An 18,236-nucleotide genomic window follows, 5' to 3' on the forward strand; every position below is an offset into this window, starting at 1 on the left:
TCCCCTCTTCGGTCTTTATCGAGCTGTTGCTCTAAGTTGTGTCGTTACGGGTGTCCTGCAAAGGCTGTGAGATGTCACGGCTGCGGTGGGTGGATGCGGCATTGCTTGGCTGTTCCCTGGCAAATATCCTACAGGGCAATATAACATCTTTTTAAAAGAACAAGCAATAAATGGCTATAGGTGTTGCCTGCCCTGCATCTATTTTCAGGGGAGATCTGGGTCCACAAAGTGCTCCGAGTGCCTGCATTGCCGGGGATCCTGGCAGGGCCTCCCAGCTCATAGGATTCTTGTGTTATTTGAAAAGCAAAGGTATGGGAGAAGGAGATATTTGATCTCTGGGGGTAAAAAGTTCCCATTATAACATTCAGATTCATTTTAGAAGTCATTTTGAAATCTTAAGTTAAGAAAAATACCTAGAATACCTACAGAAACTGAATAATAATATTATTAGGGCTTGAAATTACCTTTTTTCCTCACCTTCTTTTACCTGTATTGATCTACTGATGGGTTAGCTGGGAATCAGCAGCAAGTGATCTGTGCCGTTCTTTTTTACTCTTTGGGAATTACGCATTTGTTAACATTTAAGTTGAAGGAAAGAACTGGTTCCACGGGTCGGGTCTCTGTGTCTTAGAAATAACCCTGGCTTTCAGCTGCTCCAGCTGGATTTTACCCACAGAACTCCTTGGAAAGCTTCAATACTTCAAGACCTGGAAAGGAAAATCCCTTTTTCTTTTCCTAGGGATAATCTTTACCATATTTTAGGTACTTTCTGCTGAGAACCCAGAGTACGTTTTCAGTGCTAAGGAAGGAGGGACAATGTCCCACCGCGGGGATGGCGTCCCACGCAGGAGAGGACTGGAAGAGCTGGGACACACGGCGCTCCTCTCCCAGTCGCTGGACCCTGTTTCCTCTGTTGTACGCACAGCAAAGATACCAGGTGGATCTCATTTTTAGAGATGAGACATCTCATCTGTCAGAAGCTGAGTGAATTAGAATAACAGTATGCCTTTTTTTTTTTTCCCCCCTTAAAACAGCCCAAAGTTTTTATCAAGATGCCATTTATCAGCAGCGCTACCAGCCGCTAGCAGTAGGCATCCTGCCAATCATTTTATGGAAATCGGGAAGGACTTTAATGTTTGGATGCCCATCTGAATCGACTCTTGTTCATGTCAGCAGATCTGATGTGAAAGCAAAGGTGCCCCTATGCAGTCTAGTTACCATCAAACCTGTAAGTGTCAGCATTTTAAAGGCAAGGAACACAATGCTGATGGTGGGCAATGTCACTGGTTTAACCTATTTCAAAGACATTAGCTCCTGCAGTCTTTTCCTGCTCCTTGTCTCTCAAGGATTAGTTATGCCCGAAGTGCACCTGCTCAGTTCATCTCTGCAAATAACTATTGAGATACCTGCACATCCCTGTCTTCTGCCCTTAACAAGTTCATCCCAGCTGGTTAGTTGCAAACATAGCCAACGGCTATCTTGATCTTTAAACCCTGGGATCTCTTTTAAAGCAGGAGCTTTTTTTTGTCCTCAAAAGACAGAGCTGCTGAAGTTACCGTCCTGCTGCAGAGGGCTCCTGCAGCCCCGACTCCAGGGTCGAGCTCCACATGGAGCTGCTGTCTGAGAGCAAATCCCCCTGGGGACAAGGCAGCCTCACAAGCCAGGGGCGAACAGACGCTGCTCGCACCTTTCTGAGTCCCGTGGGCCCAAACCACAGGACGTGCTGGGTGAAGAGCCCAGGGGGCACACGGGGACTTGGGCACAGCGTGACTGATGCTAACTGCAGGGTAGGAGGGCTCATGCTGTTGTGTTCCTCAAAAAAATGCAAAGGTGTCATGTTATCCTGAGGACACGTACGCTATCGTCTGCGTGGGCTCTCTGGGTGATTTTCCCTTCAACCCTTCTCTAGACAGCCTAAACTTTTCTGGGCTCTGCCCATCCTGATCAAGGGGTAATTGAACGTAGGAGAACCAGCATCGTTAATCTCTCCGGCTGTAGGATGGGCGTTTCGGCTGAGCAGCTTCCCCGTGGGAGCGGTGCGTGGAGCTGAGCTCTCGGCTGCATCCCTGTCCCAGCCCTGTCTGCCCCTGCCGGTGTTCGGTTTCAGGTAAGGAGTCACGCTGGGCTCCAGCCTGGAGCCCTGTGTCTGCCGGGGGCAGGAGCTGAATTCCCAGGGTCTCTGCATGGAGAACCCAGGGGGAAAAGGAGCTGAAGTGGCTGGAGGCAATGCACGTTTCTGAAAGCAAGCCTGTAACGCAGCATGGAGGTGACGTTTCAATACATGCCTAAAGCTGGGACGTGCAAGGTCTGGCTGAACACAGCCGTGCTGTGGAAACACTGGTGAAAATTCAGGGTGAGGCGTCTGAAAACACCCCGGGAAAGCGGGACTCTGTCCCGAGTCACAGGAACACCTAAATGCTGAATTCCCCCGTGGCCGGGGCCAGCGGAGCTGGGCAGAGCCCCGGGGGAGGCTGTTAGAAAGCGAAGGGGTCGGCTCTCCTCTGACGGTGGAGTTTTGGGTGATCAGTAACAGGCATCCCATCGAAACGGGAGGGCACTGGCTGGACTGGGCGGCGCGATGTGCTGGAACTGGGCAGCAGCTCCTGCGTCACCGTCTCCTGTCCCTGTGCCTCCTTCCCTCTTTGTGTTCTCTGTTTCCACTCCATGCTGTGCGTAATTCGGAGGGATTTCTGGCAGTGCCTAGCACCGCGCTGCCACGCAATCATGTTTCCTTCCCTTGACGGTTTCCAGGACCGTCTCAGGGACGCAGAAGGCTGAGCCGGGCATCGCCGCCGCCCGGGCCCAGGGCTGTGCCTCCCTGTCCCCATCCCTCTGCTCTGCAGGCGTCTCCGTCCCCTCCCTGCCCTCCATTTGCATAGCAGTGCCATCAGCTTTGGAAGGTCGGGGTGTTTTGGAGGTGACCCGAAGGGGTGGTGGCGGTGGGTGGGCAGCGGGGCGGAGGCAGGGAGGGGGATGCGGGCAGCGCGTCCGGCCTCGCGCGGGCACCGCCGGCACCGCTGCAGCTGTTGACACGAGAAGTGATTAACATGGGTAGGACAGTGAGAGGGAAATAAATAACATCCTAATCTCTGGCACCATCGTTCCTTTGATGAGAACAAAAAATATGAAGACTGAAAGATCAAAATAACTGTATTAGAGCATGAAAAGGGAAATGCTCTTTTAACCACCGCTGTTCAGATGTATCTCCTTAGATCTGACATGCTGTAATATATTTGTAACACAGATATATATTAGGGGGTAAAGCTGGTGATTAATTTGCTTTACCTTTTCAGAGCATATACATAAAAACCTACATTAGCAGAATTAGCATTTTACCTGTCTTTGAAGATCTTGGCTTTGAAATGTATAAAGTCTTGTCGATTTTATTTCTCTCAGAAGAATAAGAGTCATTTTTTTTCATGACGCTTCCCCCCGGCCCACCTCCTCCCCGGTCCGTGTGCATGGTGCAGGCAGAGATGCTCCGGGTTTTGTCTCTAATTACTGCATCACCACCCTCCGGGGCATTGCTTGAGCTGCTGCCCATATTCACCCCTCTTGACTCATAATTGCTGTTGAAGCTTCTGAGACTAGAGATCAAAGTATTCATGTCATTCATGTTTCTGTCAAAGGTCTTATCGTCAAAGCACCAACTATATTTCGAGAGACGTCTCCTTTTCTCAAGAGCAACAGACAAACTTGGCTTTGCCTTTTTTTTTTTTTTTTTCCTCTCCCCTCCTCATTGCAACGTTGCTGCATGGAAAGGCAAGGAGGAGGAGGAGGGCAGCAAGGGGCTGCCTGGGCTTCTCCGGCCATCGCCCCAATCCTGGGGGGCTGCCCAGACTCCTCTGCCCATTGCCCTGATCTTGGGGGGCTGCCCAGACTCCTCTGGCCATTGCCCCAGTCCTGCCCCCACCGTGATTTAGTTGTTGATTGTTAAGGAGCATCATCCTGACCAAAACTGCTATTGCGAATTTCTTTCTTTGTCTGACCGGCACCGTCCTCCCCGACGTGGAAGGATGCTAGAGCTGGAGCTGTCTCTCGCTGCTGCTGCCTCCTTGTGCTTGGCTGCCCAGGTGAGCCAGGGTGACTGCTGCGGAATCTGGCCCTCACAGCTCGGACGCAGCCCTTCTCCTAGTTTTCCTCTGGATATTGGCTCTTGCCGTATGCGCAGACTGAGTGGGAGCTCTTCTGGACCGCCCTCTCTGGCCTGGCATCGCTGCATTTGCTTTTGCGGAGAGATTTGAACTCCAATCAAAATGTGAGATGTTAAAAAAAAATAATATTTTTGTTGCCTGTGGGTTTTAATGCAATCTTAAATTTGGATTCGGACAACTTAGCACAAACGTTAAGCTTTATTTGTCTAGTTTTCCTTAAGAAAGAGCTGGGCGACTGAGGCTTGGGGGGTCCTGGCGAGGGTGGGTGGTGGTGCCCCCCCGGTGCGTGGCCCGGGGACATGCCTTGGTGGTATGTGCCACCCCAGGGGTTCCCCCTGTGAATAGCCGCACTCCACTCTGCAGTGCCTTGTGAAACTCTTCCTCACCGCCCATAAATCCTCACAGGAGCAGCAGGCATACTCGTGCACGCGGATGCAGCTCCTGCATGCGGGCTCGCGTCCAGCCGCGCTCCTTCTGGGCGCCTGCGTGCACCGATAACAGACGGTGCAGGAGCCCTCGGCCTCCTGCAAGGGGTAACGGCAACGGCGCTGCCGTGCTGCGAAGATTTCTCTATCCAGGGGCTGTTGCTCTGATTTTCCATCCCCAGGCTGTGCCGTTACCGAGCCCACCTGGTCCCGTAAAGGCTTTGGCAGCCCCAGCTTTCTCAGCTCCCCAGCAGCCCAGAGCGGGAGGTTCCCACCCGCCTTTGAGGGGGAAAAATATCTAAGTGGTGAAAGGAGAAAGCTTTCATCATTTAGTAGATTCACATACTGGTTTTGAGCTTCTATAATCAAGTTATTTTTCATCTGGGCAAAATGGGGGTTGTGACTGCAGCTGGCCCCCTGCGGCACGGCCAGGCAGAGGCGACGCCTGGTCCGAGGGGTCCCCGCGGGGGCTGGCCCCGGGCAGCTCCCCCTCCGTCCCTCCCGTCGGCTCCGCTCCTGGCACACGGCACCTTCCCCTCGAGGGAACGCGGGAGCGTGGAAGTCCGTGTCCAGGCAGGCCTGACGGGAAAAGCGCTCTCGGGCGCGTTGCTCGCCTGAAAGGAGCAGTCACAGCCCAGCCCCATCCCACCTCCGTGCCTGCTTTCCTGTCCCGGACAGGCGCTTTCAGATGCTTCCTGGTTCTCTTTGTCCTGCCTCAATTTCTCCTTGAAGGACAGGGGGAAGGGATTATCTAAACTCCTTAATCCTTTTTCTTTTTTTTTGTGATGTGAAAAAGTACAAATGTCTGTTCAGCCGTGGACAGGCGTGTTGTACCAGCGTGCCAGGGCTCTGCGGCGCTTCTGCGCTCCACCATGCCACATTTTTTCTTGTGTGTTTTTATGTTCTTCAATATTAAGTTATTTCTGGTTGAAGACGGTCACTTTGGACCTTCCATGCACCGATGCCAGCGGCATTTTAGCGAAGAGGGATTGCAGCCTGTATTTAATGTCGTGGAAAGTCCTTTCCTCTAGAAGATCAGAGCCAAACCTTGAACTCGGAACACACTGAGCACGTTTGAAGGGCTCAGGGGGGCTGAGGGTTAAACTTTGCCCCAGCGCGAGTGGGTTCAGAGGCTTTTCCATGCGGCAGAGCTCCCCAGGAACCCCGGCTGGGAGGGTGCAGGTAAATCCTGGCCCCACCGAGGGTGCGGGTGCAGGAGATGCCCCAGCACCCACCGATGTGCAGGGAGCAGCAGAGCAGCCCCGCTCCCTGCCCGTCGCACCAACTTCTCATGAGTTTCCCTCTCAGAGTCCTCAGAATCGGGAGCAGGAAAAGAACTTTATAAAATTCTCCACGACCAGTCGAGCGGAACCTATTTTCTCTCACAATGCAATTAACGGCACCAACATTTACAAAATATGATTACAAGCACTTTGGTTAAGTAGAGGAAAGTATATTAGATAGCAGCGAGGGGTTGATCTTAATGTGCATTTTTTCGAGAGACTTGCATTTTCTTTGTGCAAATAAAGAGGCCCTAAATTCTCCATAGGCACTAAAATCAATGCAGTGGAACCATGATAACAAACACAGGCTCCACTTTTTGCTACATCCCCCAATTAATTAAGCCTTTCACGGGCATGTAATTAGGAACATTAGCAAGTCATAAAATTGCCGTGAGTCTCTAAATTATGTGCTGGCCCTCAGCAATTTGTTTTTAATTCCTTTTGAAGACAATGGCACTGCGGGGTCCCATAGATCTTCATAGCAGCCTACTGTTTACTTCTTTATGGCTCTATGAAGATCTAACTGTTTTCTACTGCTCCCAGATGCACCCGCACTATTTTCTTGTGCGTTTTCATTACCTGAGTTAGATTTAAAGGGAAACGGCGTCGGCGTGCCCCGCGACCGCCCCGCCAGCGCAGGGAACAGAGGGGGAGAGGAGCCGGAGTGAGGATGCTCGCCTGGAGTCCGGGGCTGCTAATCAGCGAGCCGCCGCCGCCGCAATTTATGCACTTTTATGTAGACTTGTGCGAAGCCGGGGAAATAAATAAATAAGTTGGGAATCATTTCGGGGGAAGGTTTATTTCCCTGTTATTGTGATTTACTCCTCCTTGATGAGAGTGTCGCTTTCGCGGCAGAGGCGCAGAAAAAACATTTGTACGCTCGCAGGGTCAAGAACAGGAGAAAGAAGTAAATAGTGGAAGCAAATTGTTTTTTCTTCCAAAATATCCTGGGTCGTTTACAGCTGACGGGTCACCGTGATAGTACCTGGACGTGTGTTCTAATAGCGGGGTTATTTCCTGATGGATATATGTAGCCAGCTGACTTTTTTAACTGATTTTTGGGTTTAATGCATCAGTCTATCGGGCGGTAGAAGGAGGTGCTGAGGTGCCCAGCAGCACGTAGCTCTCATTTGTGCCCCAGTGTGGACCCATCCCGGTGTTACCGCTCAGCATCCCGGTAATGCCGGCCGTCACTGAGCGGGTGTTGCTTTCCAGCCGTCGCTCGCCACGCTTGCTTGTTCCCCTGAGCACCGGTGATCTTAGCAAATTAATGCTGTTGAATTACAAAAGAGGTTTGGCGATAATAATAAGCAGAGGCCGTAATAAAAGAGAGGTGAATTCTGACTCATCTCCTAGGCCAGCACAGGGAAGGGTTGCAGGGTGAGGTATAACGCACCGCTCAATTGCACAGTGAGGGTACGTGGCAGGGACCAGCTGATGCATTTCATATTAGCCAGGGCTAGAAGTTGCCTTTGGTGCGCTGTGGGGCTCGGAAGCGGAGGGAAGAGGGCTACAGTACGGGTATGGAGCAGAGAGCATCTTCCTTCCAGCCGCGGTTGCACTGGAGCTTGTGGCCGTCCCCAGGTCTCCCGCCAGCCTTTTGCACGGTCCTTCCTCCCTCCGGGCATCCAGGCACTCCCCTTCTTTTGGGCAGGAGCAAAACCTTTACTTCCATTGTCTGTCTTTATGCAAAGTGGAGGACATTTTATTGCTGGACCAGGGAACGTGTCAAAAAGCAGCAACCCAGAAGGAAAACCGTCCCCAGAATACTTCATCTTCGCTGCTGCTTTCGCTGCCTGATTAAACTTTGTTTTGGGGCTGGAAGAAATATCAAGCCGAGCATATGATAACGCTGTGCCTTCTGGTGTAAAGCAGCAGCCACTGGACAGAGGGTGTAGAAGTGGATTTATCAGTAGGCAGGAAGGGAGAAAAAAGCGAGGAGCATTTGCAGTGTGGAACACCAAAATAGCTCGTAACACGGTGACGCCAAAAGGACGCCTGAACTGCAGAAAGAGGGTGGCTCAGCAACCCCCCTTTTACAATCCATTCTCATTTCAGTGAAATCCTGGCTCTCGTGGGGTTGCAATGTCCTGCTGGGGCAAACTCGGCCAAGCTCTTTCCCAAGTCCGGAGGAGGGGGAGCAGCGTGCGGAGGCTGCCTACTGCATAGGTGGGACGGGATTTGCTTCTGCTCTGCTGGCTTGCGAGCTGCACCGTGTCACACACTAAAATTTCATCTTCCAAGACAAAATGTTTTGTGTGTACCTGCGGGTGCGTGATTGTGCGAGTTTACTGTACAAAGAGGGAAGACCGCATGGGTCAAATGAAAAAAAAAAAAAAAACAAAAAACCAAAAACCACAAAATCCAGACTAAGGGACCAGCCCTGTGGCCACATACAGGCTTTGGGAGAGGCTGGCTCCTGGCATTATGCCTGTGCCTTGTACGTGTCTGCCCTTGGGATTTGATGGGAGCGATGCCATGCTCGGCTGCCCCAGCTACACCCACAGCGCACCCCGTTCCTGCCCATCCCCTCCTGCCCCTCACAAACCCCTGTCCCAGCAGCGACGGTGTCCCCCATGATGGCACGGGCCCGGCTGCATCGCATGGCCGAGAAGGAGGAGGAGGAGGAGGGCTGCGCTCGGTGCATGTCCGCTTTGCTTTATCTCTCCTGGTTTCCATCGGGGAGATGGTATCAATGGCAAGGGACCGTGCAGTCCCTGCCTGCGCTCTGCTGAGCGGGGCACGGGCAGATACCATCTCCGCTTGGTGATAGACGGCTTTGACAGCGCAGATTTATCAGGAGCCTTTGGGAAAGGTCTGTGTCTTTGTGACGAAAAGCCTCGCTGGGCCAGAAGCATGTGTGAGCCCTCGGCCACGCCACCCCAGCTGCAGCCCTGCCACCCGCGCCTGGCTCTACGGGACGGATTTGCTTTTAAACCAAGTTTTTTATCTTCTTGTAAGCGTGGGTCTCCTTTGAATAGGTGTGAGCAATGCGACTACTAGTTTTCATGGTCGTCTTTAAAGTTTGACGGTGTTTTTGAGGTCTGGTGCTGACATCCCCGGCGTCAGGCAGCCCCTGCCCAGCTCCTGCTCCTGGAAAAGGTGCCAGGGATGGGCTGGGGTGCGTGGGCTCCCACTTGCCCTGTGGCCATAGGGAGAGGGTGCCCAGCTGCAGAGGGTGGGGGTCCGGACTTTCACTTCTGAGCAAGGGCTGTAAAATTGTCTCTGGCGAGCAGAGTGAGTTCCCGCGCCCAGGAATTCCTTGGGTTTTACCCAGAATAGGAAAAGGCACAATTTGCATCTTCCTGCCTCAAAACCTGACGGGCTAACGAAGCCCCTCCGTTAGCCAGCGAGGGGCTCAGGCACGTGGCTGTTCAGCAGGGCAGCCGCTGGCCGTCGCTCCCGGGGCTTCGCTCCCACTGCGGGGACCATCGGCTTCGTCGGCACCGAGGCAGAGCCATTCATCACCGTCGCTGCCCTGAGCCCCCGCTCAGCCCCGAGCCCGCGCACATCGCTCATCCGCATGCAGAGCCCAACAGAAACAAAGGCACGCGTGAGGACTCCGCCGTGCCTCGGCAAGTCCAGAAACTGAAGTTGAGTTTGCCTTATTTCACGGACGCAATCCCCCAGGATAGAGGGAATGGTTATTAAAAAGCCCAGCGAGCAGTGTCTAACCTTGAGTAAGTGTTTTCTTGTTGTCATCCCAAGATCTAAAGAAAATCCTGAAGAGAATACATGGTGAAGACATATATTATAGTTGGAGCTTTTTATCTCACACATGTGACTTTGCCTATCATGAACTGTACGTTTTTATTCTCACTAGTGGGACAAAACTATATCCCACTGCAGCATATATCAAGAGGAAGAACATTGTACCTTCTTTGCATTAATATAAATAGCTGTTTAGGACCGATTCCTTGGCCAGATACTACCATCTTACCTGTCCTTTATCTAAGATATTTGGCATGTAGCTCAAGTTTGGTTTATTTAGAGTCAGGATGCAGCAGCTTTTACATATTAAAGGTGCATTTTAAAAGAGCATTTTCTATTCTAATTTGGGGGGAATGGAGCTCTTTAGGGCATTCAGGGAACGATGTCCATCTGATTTACATTTCCCTTGTTGGAGCAGAGCTGCGTACGCATATTAGAATGTAAATAATAGTGATGGATACATGTATCTTTAAAAGATCCATTTTCTCTTTTGACTAAGGCATCCAGGAGAAGGAGGGAGAATGTAGATCACTTTTACAGGTGGAAAATCAATCTTCTAAGACAATGTGTGCGACACAGGAGCCAACCCCTCCTTTCCAATGAGCTTGGTGCCAGGGTAAGAGGTGCAAAAGTTCCCCGAGAAGTCGCGTGTGGCATCCGAGGGGGTGGTGATTTGCTGGTAATTTCCTTCATCTCCGCTCTCCTGGACCACTCGCCGGCTGGTGTTACGGGTGCCCACCCCAGGTTTACTGGCACGCTCGGGTCTGGGGGTGAATGAGCCGCTTCTGAAGGGTCTCACTCCCCGTTCTCTGAGCTGGAAAGTGAACTCAGTGAATAGCCAGCAAAATTAAAAATTGTAATTGGGCTCATGCTAGATAGCTTTTTTTTTTTTTTTTGGTTTGTTCTCATGCCAAAGTTTTGATTTTCAGCCATACGAAGTGGGAGAAGAACAAATTTTAATCTGGGGTGTCACAGGAAGGAAATGCCGTTTGCTCGCTGTTTTACAGATTTGGGGAGACCGGGGTCTAGGCCGGTTCAATGATTTACAAAGGAAACATGGCAAGGCTGGGACTGGATCTCTGGTTTTCGGGTCCTTAGTTCAGGGTCTTAATTACCCAGGAACCTCCCAGTTCCCGAGGGCTCTGTGTGGGGACTTGGCAAGTACAGGTTTAAGTGATCTCCATTTAATATATTGTGGCTTGAGGAATTTCCTGGGCTCCTTCCAGATCTCCCTGCCAGCACCGTTGGAATGCCAGGATTCAGATCTATCCCCAGACCGTCGCATCCCTATTGCAGTGATAGGGCAGCAGTAAGGAAACCTGGGAATGGACAGTTTGAGATAATATTAGCCCAAGAGAGGTTGAAACTGAGAATGTGAGTTTATCTCTGCCCTGGCTCCCCATTTTCCCGTGTGCTCGGTCACAAGTTGCTTCAGGGACACGGGAATTACGAGGATTTCTCCTTCATATTGGCATTTCGAAGGTGGCAACATGAGCCTCGTAGCAAAGCGACTGCTAGATCGCAGTTCTTCTAGGGGACATTTGCATTGTGCTAAAAGGCTTTGGTGACGCTCACTGACCCAAAACGGGCAGCACAAGTTTGCTTTTCAGGTTTACTGCTTGTAAACCTCCCAGGGGAATGTGGTGGGTACCCAGGGAATCCTGCATGAGTTTGGGTCTGGTTTCAGAAATACAAGGTGGCAGGTAATCACGGACTCTGCATAAAGCAAGCATTGGTAGCGCTTCTGCTCCCGTGTTGGGTTAACCCAGAAACTCCTGCAATAAAACCTTCCCTGGCGAAGGTGATTTGTGGTGAAATCCTGAGCCTCCGGTGAACTTTCTCATTTGTCTTTGGCTCTGGCTAAATTCCCTCTAACTTCAGAGGTACCAAAAGAAAAAAACAATAAATATTGAAGTCCCTTGATCATCACAAGGGGAAATTAAACTTCTGGGCTTAGCCCTAATTTCCCTCAGCCTTCCAGATTGTCCAGCAATGGGAGCAACGCTCATTTCCTCCAGGATCCCCTTGTCGGCTGGTCGCTCCAAACTGGTGAAGCAGGGGAGGGGCTGGATGTGTGAGTGATTGCCTGCAGGAAGGGGCGGTAAGGAGATGAGCTAAGATACTCGTCTTGTTTCAGAGGAGCATGAAATTAAGCAATCAGCAGTTGGGGGAAATTGGGGTTGTTTACAGCCCCAAACAAACAAACTTTTGGCTCTGGAGGGGAAGGCAGGAGCAGAGCCCAGAGATTCTTTCATCTTCTTCACTCGTGGGGGCATGACTAACCTCCACGTGAGGAGTGCTGCCAGCAGCCTTGCTCGCATCAGGAGAATGGGTGAAGGTCTCCCTGATGCCATTGCTTTGAAAGAATTTGTCTTCAGAACATGCCTTTATCAGCTCTCGGTCAGAAAGGACTCCTTCCATCTCCCCACCTCCCTCTTCCTCTTCCTTTGCTCACACTTGTTTCCAGGGGCTGGTGACAATTTTTTGCTCTTCTATTCTGATAGAACCCCACGGGTACTTTTCATGTGTGTGGGGCTCACCTGGCAGGACCATTCTTGCACTCTTCTGTTTACCTAAGGAAATATATTCTTTGGTATTTATTGGCCTCTCTCCATCACCTTTTACTTTTCAAGTAACCTCCGTCATCATGGAGACTTCATGGTCGTTTGTCCATGCACGCATTGGTTCCTGACCCGCTCTCCTGGCGCGAGCAGACCCAAACGTAGGTGTTTGTGAGATATTTCACTCTAACTCAACGTCTTACCCTGACATGAGTGAAATTCCAAGCAAAGGCAGGGTCTGCTGCATGAGAGAGATGGAAGCACCGCAAAATACAGCTTTTGTCATCTTGCAACGATCGCAGCCGGTCATTTCTCTTTACTGACATTTGCACTTGGTGCACGGGTCTTACCAGTACGTCCCAGAGATATCAGTACAAGGAAAACCAAGCCTTTGTAAATGGTCTTGAAACACTCAGTGTTGGTTTTAATCCTCTACTTCTCTTAGAAAGCACTTTTGGTAAAAATATGTTTGAAAGGTCTTGTACCTCTTCAGACTCCTGCAAGTGAGCGGGACTGGCCAGGAGGCTGGGGAGGGGGAAGGAGCGACGTGACTCATGTCGTGGAGGAGCAGCGTAAGGAAGGAATAGGCTCCATCCTCCTTCTGGTGTGAGGAAGGTGAAAAGATAGTGAGGAGCAGCAAAGCTCCTGATGCACTGTGAAGTGAAGCCCAGAGACAGAGATGAAAAAAAAAGAGTATGAGAGATCTGGGCTCAAATCTGGTCCTCGCTAATTGTCTGTGCATTAATATGTGTCAGCTATAGTTATATGCTGCTACGTAAGAAAACTTACCGTTGCCTCATTAACCTCTCTAAGTCTGATTTTGGCAGCCTTCAGAGCACGCTGTAAGGTATACTTAATTAACAGGGTATTGAATGAATGAGTGAATGCTGAAGCCAAGATGCTCTTTCAGCTGAGTTTGAATATAATTATTTTGATTATACATTTATCTTGATAGTGCCCCGGTGAACACTTAAAACACAAACAGGCAGCTATTACACGTGGCTTCTGAAATCCAGAGTGAGCCGTGTTGCAGTTCTGCAGATAATTTCTCTAGGAGTTGGACTGGATGATCATTGTAGGGCCCTTCCAACTCAAAATATTGTATTCCTTTTTCTATTCCATTCCGTTCCATTCCACTGAATGGAGTGGCCAAGCGCAATGGAAAGGAGGGAATGGGTTTTCAGACCACAGGGATGGCTGCCTCCCAAGCCATTTTCCTCCTTTCCAGCTGATGTGCTTGGTTTGTGCAGAGAAACAGCTTTGGATTTGGGGAAATGGGAAGCTTAGGGAATCCCAAAGTGCCAGAAGGGAAAGGAAAACGCACCTCCCTGCTGAGCAGGGCCGATGCCAGAGCCTGGTGGGATGGGCTTGGTTGAAGCGGGAGCTGCCGAGCATCCCAGCCCCGGCCCGGGACAGCCCTGCGTGCGGGGCGCGGGTGACTCTAATGTGAGGGGACATCGCTCAGGGCCGACTGACAACACGAATGAAGCAGATCAACGTCAGGCGTAAAGGCAGTGGCTTTCCTCTGCTCAGATCACAGTCATATACCGGCTCTGAATCATGAGGCTTGCCACCAGCAGGCATAAATTTATACTATACAGATGAGAACTGTGCCTCGGAGACAGAACATCTATCTCCTTTGCACTTATCTGCCACCGTGACACAAACAATCAGAGATGATTCTCTGGCACAACAAACAGCAAAGTGTCTTCTTTGTCTTTGCCTCAAAGGAAAACACTATAACACATCTTTTTGGCCCGTGCTTTTATCACTTACTTTTGTTCAATAATCTTCCTGCCCAATATACAGGATTTGGCCGTGTGTGTGCGTGTGTGTAATAGGAAATCTGCCCTGTTTGCAGTGTCTGAGCGAAGGCATGGGGAGGAAATAAATATACTGTCACTGGGGCTTACGCAGTTTGCAGCAGCCCGTGGCTTAACCCCAAATCTCTACGTTGATGCTGGATTTTCTTTACTGCCACGGAGCCTTGACTTTCTGGGAACAACGTGGAAGAATAAACTTTAAATGCTACGGAGGAGCCTCCCTGGGTCTGCGAGTAACCTCGCCTGCGTGCTGGAAACTGGGCTGTGGGGGGGTGTTACAAAAGCATGTGAAAAGACTAATTCTTAATCTACAGCACAGTCATTGTGCCACAGCAGAGGGAATCAAAAAAGCCCCTCAGCTGCACCTTACCCCCTGTTCAGGTCAGGGTGTTAATTTTGGAACCTAATGACAAACAGCAGCACGGCTCGTCAGGGACCGCTGGTCACTTGAAGGCAGCGATGGGGCTGTTTGGGACCGTGGCTGTGCTGGAAACTGGGAGAAGGACGTTTGCTTTAGGTGGAGAGGGGAATAGGCAGAAATTGAGTAAAATATCTATGGTGTCTCTTAACGCTGCTCAGAAATGTTTTGTAAGGCTTAAATAATGGATGGTTTGGGCTGCTAAAGCGTTGTTCCGTGCGGGAGGAAAGACCAGTCCCTCTGCTGAGGGGTGAATGCAGAAATACTCATTTTATTCAGAAGGTCACGGCCGATAATTGGAGCGGGTCCCAGGTCCTGCCGGGCACAGATCCATGCGGAGCCTCCCCAGCTCCGCGTCCCGCGCTGCCCGGGGATGTGACCGGCTTCGGCCGCGCAGCCGTGTCAGCGCAGCCCCTGGGATCCACACAGTTAGGAAGAAAAATTGCCTTTCCGTTTTGCATTAGGCTGGTTTGAATAAGGAAAAGAGCTTTCCTGGCCTCAGCGCGGGGCTGCGCTGCCTCGCTGTGAGGGGCGCGCGTGACAGCTCCCGCCTGTCGGCAAGGATTTGGGATATTCCGCTTGGCGTAAAGGGACTTTCCTGAACCACGTACACGGAGACAATTAGGAATGGCTCGACCTGTGCGTTTAACCGCCCTGGGCTCGGCTGGCACAGCATTCCCGTCCCGACGAGGGAGCCTGTCCCTCACCGCCTCCCTCATGCTTTGACAGGATTTTTCAGGCATCAGCAACGTACTTGCCTTTCCCTATTTCAAAAGGAAAAATGGAATCCAATTGCGCCTCAGATGCAGACAGTCCCTCGCACAATATTTCCTACACCTCCTCTCCAGATAAGCCACCTTTTAAGATGATGTATTGTACCACTTACCTTTTATAGTGTTCCACCTAGCGAGGGATGCGGAGATCCACTCTATATTTAGTCACAAGTAAACCGATCCATTTAAAACATAAAGTTGGATGTATGGGGCAGAGTAAAATGGGGGCCAAGCTAGTTATGGGCAGATTTCAGCCCCCAAAGTGTTGTAAGTGAAGCATTTTGGAGGGGAAAATAAGGGGAAGAAACAGCCAGGACGTTGGTGGCGGGAGGGGGGCTGGCTTGCTCTTTTTTTTTTTTTTTTTTTCCCAAAGACAAGAAGGGAAAAATGGTTCTGGTGTTTGTTACATCCTTCTTTAGATTGAATTCCAATTTGTTATTAGCATTTTATATTTTCCCTTCAGATGATTATGCGTGCAGATTAAAAATGCCTTATCTTTCCAACGCCCCAGCCCGCTCTCCATCGGCTAATCCGGAGGGACGCTATCATTTACACGGTGTGATGATAATACGGGAATCTCATTCACTTGGGGGTTTATATTGTGTGTTTGTTTATTTTTAGGCGCCGGGTTTAGCACTGCTCATCGTCTCCAGGTCTGTAATCTGCATTCTGCCGTGCAATTAGAGGGATTCTCTGCCTTTCCATGCAACCCCAATATTGTACGTGGTGTGCTTTCCAGGCTCCTCTTCCAGCAGATGCAAATCACTGCCCTGCATCCTTTATCGATCCAAATGTGTGTTGATTTACCGTGAATTTTAACCCTCAGAAAGTCTGTCGGGCAGAGGAAGAGGGGAAACTCGGTATTTTAACAGCTTGCCCTGCAAACTGCAGACCCAGCTCAGCCCTTGTGCCCCAGAGACGCCCAGTGAGCAATAACCCGCACCCCAAGTTCCAGGCTAAAGCACATAAATGAAGTATCATTTCCTGACTTCACCGAATCAATACCTACTTGATGGTGACTTAAAAACACCAGACAGCTTTCCTAGACCGAAGCCCTTGGATAAATGAAGTTGTCATTGACTTCTGGTGTATCTGGTCTGTGTGAGATCCTAATTAGGACAGGATCATAGTAACGGGGGGAGATAATAGACCTATTGGATCAAGTCTGTCTACCTACAATTGCAGCATATTATCCCCCTGATATAAGCTGTACTCGGCGTTAAATAGTAAATTGCTCAAATCTTAGGTGGACGTGGCTTGTGATTAAAAAATACACAAAACTAGTGAAAGTATTTCCTGGGAATTCATCAGGAGAGCGTTCAGTTTCCTTTCTGGCTTTCATTTTCCCTACTCTAGAAAAGCAGACTTTCTCCTGAAAAATCCATGTCACTTGAGTAAAATTGTGAGTGTGTTTCCACTGCAGAATGGGGCTAATTATAAGGAATACATAACAACGAATATACTTTTTGACATCTCAAACCTCTAAAGCCAGCAAAAATAATTCGTGAATCCCCTGCGCCGAGCCGTCTTGCAGCGCGCAGAGCCCCTCGAGGAGCCTGGCCTCTCCCTGTAACTTTTTACGTGTCTCTGGGCTGCTCTGTGAGAAATCCGAATGCCATGACAGCCTTTCCTTGGCATTCACAGGGCCAGCCTGGCCCCGGCTGTGGTTACGCAGAGTTGGCAAGCTCTTCCCAGCACAGCCGCCAGCAAACCTCACTTGAAACTCAGAAGTCATGGGAAATATGGGAATAATCCTTGAAGCAGGTTCAGTCCCAGTTTTGGCTGCTCCAAGCTTAGTCCAATCCTTTATATTACTCTTTAAAGCTGCCTGCTTTGTAGTTGCCTCCCAGATGGGGCTGCTGCCCTGCGTTGCTCGTGCCCTGGGATTTTCTGGGGACCTCCCGGCGCTGTGGGGACCCGGTGGCCCTGGGATGCTGTGGGTACACGGTGGCCCTGGGATGCTGTGGGGACCCGGTGGCCCTGGGATGCTGTGGGTACATGGTGGCCGTGCCGGTCGTCAGTCCCAGGGCTCAGCAGCCTGGGGGGCTGCTTTGTGCTGCCCCGTAGATATTATTCTTGCAAAATCAAAACCCAGCAACTCCTTCCGCACCCCCGCCCGGAGCAGGCGCCGTCGGGAGGCTGGGTGCACGGTGCCCCTTGCTTCTCTCCATTTTCACCCCTCCTGTTTCTCCGAACTGCCCTGTCGAATCTGGAGCTTTAAGAAGATGAAAGTGTTGGGAAAGCGGTGGCAGCGGAAAGCTGTTTATTTGCTCTGCGGGTGCACAAGGCCCTGGACACATGGAAAAGACTCTTTGATTAACGTCGGCTTCCTCTTGGCACTGTTTGACGGAACAAGGCTGAGACACTCCATTTCAGTGAGCCTGTGTCGCGCAATGTGTATTAGAGAGTCCTCAATTTCACACGTGCTTACTCCTGAGTGAGTTTCGCATAAAAGGATTAAGGAGAGAGGAAGTGCAGAGGAAATGGGATGTTAGACACCTTGTTAAACGGGCTGTCAGGGTTTCTGGAGCGTTCATTCTAACTCTATTCCACTCTGCATAGAGGGCAGGCCATTACCCGGGGATCACAGGGGCCTCTTCTGCGCCAAGAGTCAGGAATTACTTTTTAAAAGAAGAAAGCAAAAGCAGAGATGAAAATAGTAACGTGATTGTTGTCGTTGTTGTTATTATTTTATTCTGGTTGATGTTTCTGCCGGGGGGAATCTGGAACACGATTAGCAGGAGCCGCAGGTAGCAGACCTCTAGCTGCCCTTCCCCAATTAAGTTCAGTAACTGGGAGATTGGCTGGGAGCAAAGTGGGAGAGGCAAACCTGGGGAAGGTTCAGTGGGGCGGGTTTGGAGGGGAGAGGCCGTGTGGGACGGCCGGGCAGTGACCCAAGGCGAGCAGAGGGCACCGTGGCACCTCCTGTGCCGGGCTGTCCCCATGCCCGCTCGGAAGCAGGGACTGCAACAACGCTCTGCCCTGGTATCTTCGCTCACAGAGGTGCTCAAAAAGTTCCCGAATTGATGCTGCCCCGGAGGAGGTTTGCAAGGGAGGGAAGGTGTGATGGCAGCTGGGGTTTCCGTGC

The 18,236-nt window shown here is 50.8% G+C and overlaps 1 long non-coding RNA gene across 1 annotated transcript in view; it reads left to right on the forward strand.

Moving 5' to 3' along the window:
* Positions 1-16,359, forward strand: part of LOC141746762 (uncharacterized) — a 145,871-nt gene extending 129,512 nt beyond the window's left edge. The window contains exon 3 of the long non-coding RNA XR_012588475.1: positions 15,770-16,359. This is a non-coding gene — a long non-coding RNA (uncharacterized LOC141746762). The remainder of the gene's footprint in view (positions 1-15,769) is intronic.
* The last annotated feature ends 1,877 nt before the right edge of the window (positions 16,360-18,236 follow it).

Source organism: Larus michahellis, chromosome 7, assembly GCF_964199755.1.
Source record: "Larus michahellis chromosome 7, bLarMic1.1, whole genome shotgun sequence".
In the NCBI taxonomy this organism is placed as follows: Eukaryota; Metazoa; Chordata; class Aves; order Charadriiformes; family Laridae; genus Larus; species Larus michahellis.